This window comes from Phacochoerus africanus, chromosome 8 (assembly GCF_016906955.1).
Source record: "Phacochoerus africanus isolate WHEZ1 chromosome 8, ROS_Pafr_v1, whole genome shotgun sequence".
NCBI lineage: Eukaryota > Metazoa > Chordata > Mammalia > Artiodactyla > Suidae > Phacochoerus > Phacochoerus africanus.
Window position 1 is genome coordinate 127,193,500 of NC_062551.1, and position 12,228 is coordinate 127,205,727.

At 35.6% G+C, this 12,228-nt stretch overlaps 1 non-coding gene across 1 annotated transcript; it reads left to right on the plus strand.

Moving 5' to 3' along the window:
• The first annotated feature begins 247 nt into the window (after window positions 1-247).
• Window positions 248-370, plus strand: LOC125134810 (small nucleolar RNA SNORA32). The gene has a single exon (XR_007136807.1). It is a non-coding gene; the product is annotated as a small nucleolar RNA SNORA32 (small nucleolar RNA).
• The last annotated feature ends 11,858 nt before the right edge of the window (window positions 371-12,228 follow it).

Below are 12,228 nucleotides of genomic sequence, written 5' to 3' on the forward strand. Positions count from 1 at the left end.
CCTGGTCCTGTTGGTATTTCTATCTCAAAGTACAAACAGGAGGCTAGTTGTGAACATCTGGCATGGAGCCCACCTGCCTTCTGCCTCAAAATTACTAAATAAAATACCTTGTAGATGCCCATGCTTTAACATTTTTCCTACATCTCTGTTGTGTATTTTGAACAAAACCCATTCTCCCTTATTCAAAAATATCTTTTGATACTATGATTCTAGACCCAGCTGTCAACATTTAAAAAGAAAAATGCAATGGTCATTACCAAGGCTCTTAGAATGCAGTTTCTCATTAGCTGTGGACGTGACCATAAAAAAAATTTCCCGCTAGGTCTTATTTCTGCTACTTTGTTTAGCATTCAGCCTACTGGGAACATTTTATTAGCACTACTTGTATGTTTATTGTTTAGGTCAATTCTGTTCCAATATATAACATATAACATAAGCCATGTGATTTTTCTAATTAGATTTTTATAACACCCATACATGGCTTGGGGCTATTATGGACATTACAGGTTCCCCAGGGAGTGGCTTTAGAAGAACATCCCTGAAAATGAAACCTTACTAATATATTTCTGTTATACAGGACTGATATGATGAATGGTTCATATATTCACTGAGCAAAAATTCTTTTTAAAGGGGCTCCCTTGAAGATAATGACTGAAACATTGAAAGGACCCCAAACATTGGAGAAAGCAGTGGAAAGAGAATCCTTAAAAGTTTATTGATTTAAATAATTTTGTCTGTGCTACACATAAAAAAAACCTTTACACTTTGTACAGTCAAAAATAAATAAATAAATAAATAAATAAATAAATAAATAGAAAAATGCACAACATAAAAGCAATGAATCGAGCTTATTCAATGTCTTACTGAGGACTATAGCCTGGGAGACAGCTTTTCAGATAGCTCTGAGAAGCCATTCTGAAAACATAAAGGGGGAAGTCAGTATATATGTGATCTTAGTCAAGTGATATGTTTGATCAAACACAAAACTCAGGTGGAAAGTTGCTATTAGCCACAAGAAACTGATAGCCTAGTTAATGGTTTTAGTGCTTTAATATGGGGAGATGGTAAAATACAGATTAATAAAGATTTTCGCCTGAAATTATTTAACTATCTGATGACCTGTTCTGCCATTTTTTCCCAGAGCAGAGTGGCATAATCCTGATTTCTGCTATGAATTCCTTTCAGGGTGTGTTGAAGGTCAGTGACTGCAATGTCTAATGACCTAACTCTTATAGAATCAGGTGACAAGTAATATTCTTTAGCTGACACAAGCCAGGCTGCTTTTGCCTTTGAACTAATAAGACTATCCTTGGGTGTGTAGGGATACATGAGGTCCACTATTGTGTGTGCATGAGTATTGGATATTGGATATTTAACTCTTTGAGGTAGTATTGCATTTCCTGGATTTCTACTCTGACACCATGTTTTATATGTAGTTGTGTTTTATATATTTTCCTATAAAATTTCAGAGAAAATGAAGTTTAACTTTTTTTAAATTGTAAATTGAAGGAATTAACATGAACTTATGAAGAGTTCTGTATTTGAAATAATTATTTGTAACTGTCTATAAATAGAAGTAAATCTGTGACTGATATTTGGATTCTCTGAAGGGCAAAATAATAAGTGAACTTGAGTGGTGAGGTATTTTAAATGAAAATTTCATAAAAAAAATTTTTGACTCAGTGATATAACATTACAAGTACTGGCTGCTTAATTTTTCATGTGATTCTGACAGTTTGTGGGAAAAGAAACAAATTCCAACATGGACCTATGCTTCTTGGGGCCCAGAATAGGCTGTTTCAAAATGTGCCTCAATGACATATTGGTTATTTTGAACAAAATTGACTTGAGAAATTGCCAATGCAAAAAGAACATTCCAACTTTTTTCTGTCTCCCTGAATGCAAGAAAAAAATCTCTCCTGTGAAAAGTGTACTCCCTGCATCTGGAGGTAGAAGAACACCCTTATTGTCATAGATAGGGCATTCAGGTTGAGGAGACTATACAAACAAATCTTGTTACTTCTTTAATTTACTATCCTGAGCCCAAACTCTGTTTCAATTCCTCACTATTTGGGCACCCACTATTCCTTTTTCTGTTAATTCTTTAAAATTTTCTTGTTTCTTTGTCTAAAAATTATGAGAGCTGCCTGCTTTGAGCACATCTTAGGTGCCATTTCTATGGAAAACCCATGCACATGAATTAAAATTTGTTTCTTATTCTCCTGTTAATCTGTTTGTGCCATTTTATTTAATAGTGTAGGGGAGAAAAAAAACCCCACGAAACTCAAGAGGGGTAGAGGAATATATTCCTCCTTCTCCAACATACTTCACATGAAAATGTTGAACATGTCAAAATTTTCACAAAAAATATATTTACCAGATGCAAGTATATTGGGTTTCCATGTAAAGGAATAACTCTATTTCATAGGCATTCTGCTTTTATGACAATAAGAGTATAAATCAACAAATGTAATAGAAGTCTAAAATCACGCATTTTTTTCTGGGCAGAATCTCATTTAATCCCCATTCCTTAAATTTATGTTTTATTTGTTAAATTGTACAGAAAAAATAAAATGTGCCAGCCCTAGAACTGTTTTCATCTTTGGTACTCACTGGTTTGTAAATTTGAACAGAAAAAATTTATCTACTGGATCTCCTTGTGTCTTTGTATGTAAAATGAGGGTAAGAATATAAAACACCCTTTGGGTTCTCCCCTCCATACCTTAGACAGTTGAAAGGCCATGATGAACCATTATAATCCCTCCCTGTATGCTTTCTCAGAAGTGATGTTTCATCCCCTTCAGTTTATCACTGAAACATATGATGTCCATGAGTCTCAATTTTGGTGATGTTAACTTTTTTTTTTTTCTATGCCCACAGCATGCAGAAGCTCTTGGTCAGGGATTGAACCTTAGTGGTGACAGTGACCTGGACCAAAACAGTGACATGCTGAATCCTTAACCACTTCTCCACCAGAACTCCTGGTTATGTAAATTTAATCATTTTGTAAAGGTGATAATCATCAGAAATCTTCATTATAGAATTAGCACTATATCTTTTAAATTGCTTGGAGGATACTTTGAGAAAATGTTATTATCACCATGCTTATCAAGCAATAACCTACTTTTTTTTCAATTCCTTGATGATTATCTAAATCAATTTTTCTATATCTAAAAGAGCATTTCTTTGTATTTATTTATCCATTTATTTATATTATACAGGTTCATGAATTCTTAAAGTATTTGTTGCTGTCATTATTTATTTTGAATCTCAAATACTACAAGATTTGTCTAGTGGAATTACCTTCAACCTGGTCTCTGTGTTTTTTGATATGTCCCATGAACATTTCCATACTTTCTGGAATTTTAAGGCACATTGGTATTTTTACTCCCATAGCACTGGAGTCAGCCTTTTTTTCTAAGCACTCTTGTTTCTTTTAATGGAGTATAGTAATTAAAAATATAGATTTAGGTGCTATGTATACTCCTTGCTATTGAAGCTTCATTGTTTCTTAGATCTCTCTAGCTGAGTTTTTGATGAATGGTTGTTTCCACCTCCATACAGAAAGCTGACTTTATAATGGGGCTCACATTTTGTTTTCCATTTTTCAAGTATCACAGTCCTGTGCTTCATATTATGATAACAAATAGATATATTATACATTTTGTACAGTCTTATTGCTTTATTTTATGGGAAGACTAGCAGATACAAATTACAGTCATGGGTCTGAAATAAGCTTGTGTTTTTGTTATTTTTTTTAATGGCAAGTGAGAAACTTTGAGAGATACAAGTTTTAACAAACGTTTGCTCTAATTCATCTGCTTGTGGGGGAAAAAAGTAAATGTGACACTAATTAGAAAAATTATCAGATAAACAAAGAATATTTATCATGAACAAATTCTGCATGGTCAGAGTTCTAACAAATGCCACATGGTCAGCGTCAGTGTTCGCCTATACCCAAGATATGACCTCTGCAGGACACCAAGTAAAAATGTATCACCTTCAATTAATTTAGTCTTTTCAGTTTGATTCAGTTTTATAAAGACTTACCCCTCCCCATTTTTTATTTGCCAGTACAAAGAAGTTGCTTTAATCAGAAAAGCTGACATGTTCTGAGTCCAACTCAAAAGATTCTGCTCAGCCATTACAGTTTTTAAATGAAAAAAAAAAAAAAAGATTCTCAGCGAAACATCAAAACTGGCCTCTCCAACTTTTGACAGAAAAGTAAAGGATATGGAGAAAACTGGATGTTTGAACATTTCATAATGTTCCATTTGTTCACTCTTTATAAATGCTCAAAATTAGACTAGTTCTTCCTTTTTATGGTACCTTAAGACTGAAGAGAGGAAATATAAAGTGGTATGACATATTTTGTCAGTCACATCAAACTTTTCCTTTCAAATAAGTAATTATATCTAAAGAGTAAATATTTTGAAACTATATAACTCCTTATTAAGCATACCTGCAAGTTGTATATATGTCAAGTTGGTATATATCATTTGATGAAGATAACACAGATTTTTTTCTATCTACCCATTATTTCATCAAGAGTAATAGTTGATATTATAAAATCATTCCTATAAATCTCTGTAAATCCCTATAAATAATATGAATTTATTATGATAGTCATTTAATTTGGTAAAATGATGTACTTACTACCATAATACAATCAGAGTGATTTATTGCTAATATTTCATTACTTCAGGCTAATGAGGAAAATTGCAGCCAAGGCAGAATCCAATAGAAGGAAACTGAAAAAAAAAACCTTGTATGTTAACTTGTGAGTCAACTCTAGTAGTAATTATTAATTTTATTTTCATTCATTGTTTAATCTTTAGTTTATAAATTAAATTTGCAACCATATTAGGAAATACACCAACATACTATATCTTTTTCAAAGAAAAGTGGAAGCTGAATTTATACTGTTTCAGCAATGTCATTGACTATATGTTACTTAAAAAACTTGGAACTCACATAAATATATGAGATGACCGTGTGGAACTTTAAACTATATATATAGAAAACACGTTATACCTTGGTTAAGTAATTTTAAATATTCTTAATTCTGATAGATAAGTATTATTAATTTATCCAAATTTATATTGAAATATTAATGACAAATGATAACAATAACAACAAATTCCTTAAAGTAAGAATTTAAGTAGCACTACCAAGTCTACATGCTTCATTTTATGTGAGCTAAAGGCTAACACAGTCTTATGATTTAAAAAACATATTTTAGGGAGTTCCCATTGTGGCTAAGTGGAAATGAGCCTGACTAGGATCCATGAGGATGTGGGTTGATCCCTGGCCTCACTCACTCTGGCGTTGCCATGAACTGTGATGTAGGTCACAGATGTGACTTGGATCCCACATTTCTGTGGCTGTATTATAGGCCAGCAGCTGAAACTCTTATTTGACCTCTAGCCTGGGAACTTCTATATTTCTTGGGTAAGGCCCTAAAAAAACAAAAAAATAAAAATAAGAACAATGTTTTTAAACCCCTCACAGAAAATGGCAACATTTTGTATTACAATCAAATGAGCATTGGGATCTATGATAATTGCGGGTGCTTTTTGGTAGCTAGACATTACAAAGGTAATGAAACTAGGGCTGCATCCTGAAAAATAAATGGAGTTTTACTAAGAATGAGGGGTGAAAAAAAAAACATTTTGGAAAGGGGGGGAAAAGATTGGCAAAGTACTCAGGAGCATGCCAGTTGCTATATGCATGAATATGACAATGACAGGAAATGAGCAATAAGACTAAAGAGTCAGAAATCCAAGAAGTGCAGTTGTGGCAATGATCTCAAACATGTGTTAGTCATATTAAAAAAAAAAGACAGAAAAAACAATTTTCACTTTTGCTTCTAGTTGTAGGAAGACTATGTCAATAGTCATTACAAGGTGAGGGCTTATTATAAAGCCTCATGATCTTGATTTTACTCTACTTCAGAGATAGATATTTCCTATCTAGTAAAACCATCCCTTTTGGACTCTGTTTTAAATATTTTGGATTGATGCAGTGACTCTTCTCAAGACTACTCATTTATGGAGTGTGAAAATATTGCTTTCAGAAGAGGGTATTTTCAACTCCTGAGACTCTCACAGAGGCTCAGCCTTAATCAAAGGGAGAGAATGGTTACCAATGCATTTTAACCAGCAGAATGGAAAGAGGACTAGAACACAGAAGACCTAAGGCATGAGAAGACTATGAATGAATGTGTGATATTCTCTGAGTCTCAGTTTATATATTTACTTTAAATTGGACTTAATGCCTTTATGACAAACTTCCCAAGTGTGTTGTGATCATCAAATGACACTAGGGCCTTCCTTGTCCAATAATAATCATTTCATATTTTCATTTTTATGAGTCTTGGTATTAATCAATCTTTAGGCTCATTTCTCAATAGTAACAAATTGAAATATATTTAAGCCAACAGGGTACATATTGATGAGATCTTTCATATCATTACATATAATGCCATGGATGCCTTTCATATTAACCCTATTCTTTCCCTTCTCATTACCATGGTCTTAGTTCAGGATCACATTTCAGGCCCTTATTATTCCAACAACTTCACACAGGCTGCCTTTCAAGGCCAAGCCTTATTCATTCAAGTGATTATAATTCTCACTCATTAACTGTTCACTGCCTTATTCAATATTATTCCATTCCCACTGACTTTCTACTCCAGTTCTATTATATCCCTAAGTCTAAAATTCTTAACCTTGGCATTGACACTCAGGACATGTAGTGATTTGCCTTTTTTGGCTGTGCCTATGAACTGTGAAGCTCCTAGGCCAGGGGTTAAAACTTAGCCACAGCAATGAAAATACATCTTTAACTTCTAGGCCACCCAGGAACTCCCAGTTTGCCTTTTTAATGTATCCCCCAAACACACAAATGCTAACAAAGGCAGCCAATTTTATCATTAAACAAATAGGACTTAAAACCAGTAATCTGGTTTTACTGACTCCAGGCCAGAATTTTATTTTATTTTTTCTTTCTTTCTTTATTTTTTTGTCTGAATGCTGCTGGACTCTCTGTGGGCAGTGCTAAGATGAGAGAGAAATCAGGAGATCCTGTGGGCAACTTAACCCTTGCCCAGGCCCACCTATAATGAAAAGGTCCACAGTGTGCAGGCCTAAAACAATATTGTACTGACAGGCAAGATGGGTAGGAGACCTCCTGCTTGCAATTTGGCCTTTATACTGCATGGACCCACAAACACTTCTGTGGATACTCCCATCCCATTATCCCCCAGGAGGCCTACTGCAAGGGATGATAACTCCACTAAGAGGGCAAGCCCTGACTACAGCAGTTGGGAGGGTTGGTCTGCATGCATCCTCACATAAGAGAACTCTGAGGTCTCCCTTGTCATCAGGTAGAGAATCTGCACCCACTTTCTCAGCTGCACAGCATTCATTCATCCACGTTGATCAGAACTGATGGATCCTATCCCCTCTCCATGAACATTGGTGTTGTTTCAGATTCCCTACTATTCTGACCAGTGCTGTGATGAATACCTTTGAAAAGACATCTTTGAAAAATCATGCAAGAATTTTAGTGGGATCAACTCTAAGGATCAACACTGCTAGGAAAGTCCTGTTGGACTTTGGTAGGCCCTACACACTGTTCTCCCAGATAGGAGTGTCAGTTCACTCTTCCATCCAGGGGATCTGCTGGGGTCTCTGCTTTCTCACAGTGTCAGCAGGGCTGGTTATCACCAGACTTAAAACCTGCCAGTGTGAAGGTGACCAATGCTGCCTCAATATTTACATTTGGGTGTGTTCACATCTGCGTTGTTGAGCATCTCTAACATAAAGCAGCAATATGCATTGCTTGTCATTGGAATTGCATATGTTCGCAGTGTTTCTTTTTGAACATTGCATTTCAAGAGGTTTGGGGGAACTTCCCATTATGGCTCAGTGGGTTTAGAACCCAACTAATATCCATGAGGATTTGGGTTTGATCCTTGGCCTTGCTCAGTGAGTTAAGGATCTGACATTGCCATGAGCTCTGGCATAGGTCACAGATACTGCTTGGATCCCACATTGCTGCAGTTGTGGTATAGGACAGCTGCAACTCTGATTTGACCCCTAGTGTGGGAACTTCCATATGGTACAGGTGTCACCCTAAAAAGAAAAAAAAGAAAAAGAGGTTCTTGGACTACAGGGATATTAAATCATTCTCTGACATTGAGTTATGAAGAACAATTTTCCAGTTTTTGGTTTGCCTTTCCAGCTGTCTTTCTTGAGTCTTTGTTTGTTTTTGGCACAGGAGGAACTATTTCCTTCCTGTCTTCAAGCTCTAGTGTCATACTCAGAACAGCAGTTCTACCCTAAGATTATGCATACATTCACTTAAGTTCTTCACTTTGTAGATCTCCTTTTTCAATACATCTGGATTTCCCTATCAAATATCAAAAATGCTATTTCAATTAAAAACAAAACCAAAAAATTTTTTAAAAGATTTAACCCAAGAAGAAAATATTATTAAACAAGTTACTACATTAGCATCAGTAGTAGGAGAGCATTACAGCATTTCTACCTAAGAAAAGCAAATAAATAGAAAATATGTTAGCCATATTAATTAAAATAATTATCATGATAACTATCATTGAATCAATACATACTCAGAGTCCCCCCTGTGGCTCAGTGGAAATGAATCTGACTAGGAATCATGAGGTTGTGTGTTCAATCTCTGGCGTCGCTCAGTGGGTTAAGGATCCGGCGTTGCCCTGAGCTGCAACGTAGGTCACAAATGTGGCTCATATCTGGCATTGCTGTGGATATGGTGTAGGCTGACAACTGTAACTCTGATTAGACCTCTAGTCTGGGAACCTCCATATGATGCCAGTGCAGCCCTGTGAACAAAACAAACATACTCTGTATATATATCACACACACACTATCGCCAGGCATGGCAAAAAGAACCTTGCACAGTCTCTAATCGTAAGCATAAAAACAGGTACCATCTTGTCCCTATTTTAGAGATGAAGGAACTAACCTAGATTAAAATATTTTTCTAAATTCAAGTATTTGAATAAAGAGCACATACATCTGTACTCTTAACTGCTGTGATTTGCAGTTAAATAAATTATGTAAAATATTTTCTGACTTTTCACTTGTTGAAATTATTTGGCATATTTTATAGCTGTATTTCTTCTTGAACTGATTATGAAACAACTCTATATTTCATTTTATACATATCCCATTTAACTTATGTTAGTTAAATTATGTCATTCATGAATTTGAGCAAATATTTCTTGTTTATAACATTTTCCCACCTTAGATTCAACTGATATGATCTAAAAAGAGATTTTAAATCAAGCTCTGACATACAAAACTTAATTGTTTCAAATTTTAAGAGAAAAGGTTGATGTGCAGCCATGCTTTCTCCTGACATGTAATTATCTTCTCCCTCACCTGAATGAAATTAATTGTCTTGGACATTTACATTCAAATGATTTGTACACTGTGTAAAAGCAAGATAATAATTTATTTTCATGACTTTAAAATTTATGTCATGTGTCCTTGATCAATACACCTGATTGTATTTGGGCAAGCTCAAATTTCTAATTAGCATGATAATTAGAATATTTTTCCTCATCTAAAATAGGTGCCCTGGGAACTCTAAATGTGAATTTTTTCCACATAAATAACTGTGAAAAGCCTCCACTCCTAAAGTACTGAGACCAGGGTGCTATTTTAAAAGTTGTTTGAATTTGATGAAAGTATTTCTGAGATTTTTTTTTTTAATTCTAATGTTTAAAGATAACATTAAAAACTCACATTAATCTTTGTTTTGTAAAACAATGCTTTGGTGAGGGTCAGTTTGGGTTAATCTAGTTTGGGCCCATCTTTCCTTCTTTAGCTTCCAGAAGTTTTTAGCCATAATTCCATCAAGTACATTTTCAACCCCCTTCTCTCTTCTCTTTCTGGGACTTCTATAATGCAAATGTTGGTATGCTTGATGTTACCCCAGAGATCACTTAAACTGTTCTCATATTTTTAATTTGTTTTTGTTTTCACTCTTCTGACTGGATAATTTCCATTCTGTCTTCCAGATCTCTTATGCATTCTTCTGTATCACCCAGTCTGCTATTAATTCCTTCTTTTTTTTATTTCATTTATTGTATTTTTTTCAGTTCTGACAGGTTCTTTTTTATATTTCCTAGTTAGCTATTAATTCTCACTTAATTTATCCTTTTCCTTAATTCAATTAGCATTCTTATTTTTAGTTCTTTGAATTATTTACTTGGTAAATTTTTATTTTGTTTTTTATTTATTGGGGAGATTTTTCTCTTGCTCTTTCAATTGAGACATTCCAATATTGTCTTATTTTGTTTAACTTTGTATCTATGAAATTAGGTGAAACAGTTATCTATTGCAGTCTTGAAACAATATCCTTATGTTGTAGCATCACTAGAGAATACATTACATAATGCAACTACATAACAAACTACATAAGACTGCATGTACCCAGAGGTTTTTTGGGACAGCTGGATTTATATGAACACAAGTCACATCTTTCCTTAGGCTATCCTGATAGCTATAACCTTGATAGAGGATGTCTCTGGAGATGAAGGGGCTAAGGACAGAGTCAGGTATAAAGCTAAGCTTCTCTCTGTTAAGTATCTGTCACTTCCCTATTTGAGGTGCCAGCAGGTCCCAAGGATTGAGGATTGGTCCAGGATTGCTCTGTTTCCTTTAAGTATGGACTCTCCCCTATCCAGCACCAAAACCCTGCCCTAGGAGGAAGAAGTACCTTTGTGGGCTTTTCTCATGTAGTAAGGCATAGGCTGTGGCAGTCTGGCCACAGAGGTCCAGGCTGCTTCTGATGCTCTGCCTTTATAAGCACCAGCAATGGCTGTCCTTTCTCCACTCAGATGCCAATTCAGATCTGAGCCTCCTTCATCTCTCATGGTCTGTTCCTCCCTTTGGTCCCTGCTGCCATCATCCCAGTGTGGACCTATACACCAGGATAGGTAGGGCAAGTATATGTTTTGTGTTGGGCATGAGCCATGATGGTCTGGACACTGTCAGAGATCAGAACTACTTCTGATGTTCTCCCTGTGTAAGCACCATTAATGGCTGCCCTTGCCCTACTGAGATAGATCTTCAGGTTTGAGTTGCCTCTATGTCTCAAGTCAGTTTTTCATCCATTGTGGAAGCTCTCTCACAAATGTGGAGCTGTGATGGGAAGTAATTGGGAATGGCATTTGCTTGACTGAAGATGGGGTGTGCACTTGGGTGATTGTGAGAAATGAGTTAAATATTTGAGCAGTTTTCAACTTCCCTCTTTTCCCAGCTTTGAAAGCTAACAAGCAGAGTTGTGTTCCTCATGAGTAGAGTCTGGGCTTCTTATAGCCCTCCTGTTAGTCCCACTGGTCCTCCAACCAGGCAAAGCTGCTTATCTTCCATGTAGGACCCCAGGATTAGAGAACCCAGTATATGATGTGAACTGCTCACTCTTCAGGGAGTATCTCTAACCATGTAATCTCCCTTTTCCTCTAAATTCCCTCCCAGGTACACCTGATCACTTCTCTTCCCCTCTTACCCAATTCCATATGGATCTTTCTTACAGCCTTTGTTGTAGAGGAGCATTTCTGCCAGTCTTCAGTGAGAATTTTTCCACAGGTAGGTATAAAAGTTCATTAGATGGCTACATGGGGGGGGGGGTATGTTCCACCTCTTCCTACTCCTCCATATTCATTGATCTCAATGAAAAAAAATTTAAATCTTATGTAAACAGCTTCACAGTTTTGCTCTTCCCAATAAATATTCCATGGTACCTTTTTACTACTGGCCTTGATAAACTTTATAATTTAGAGGAAATTTGTACAATAAATATGTTAAAGTCCCATCATTTTACTTCTCAATCCAATTTTCATCCCTTCCAGTAACACAAGATTTTATTTGGATATCATTGACCTGAAACAAATACACTGCTAGTTATTTACCCAGCAAAACTGTTTTATTTGGGATCAACAAAGAATTACTATTTGGGATCTGCAACAAAGATGAACTACATGTAAGACCCCTTACGCTAAGGAAAGAAAAAAATTAAAGAGTGGGGAAGGAAGTTAGAAGGGCTATAGTAGACAAAGTGTCCATTGAAGGAAAAGAGAGTTTGAATTATACTGGCTTTTCATTTGCTGATTTGTTACAATATCTCATTTGTCAGGCAAGTAGAGTAAGTCTTTCTTCCTGCCTGAGATGT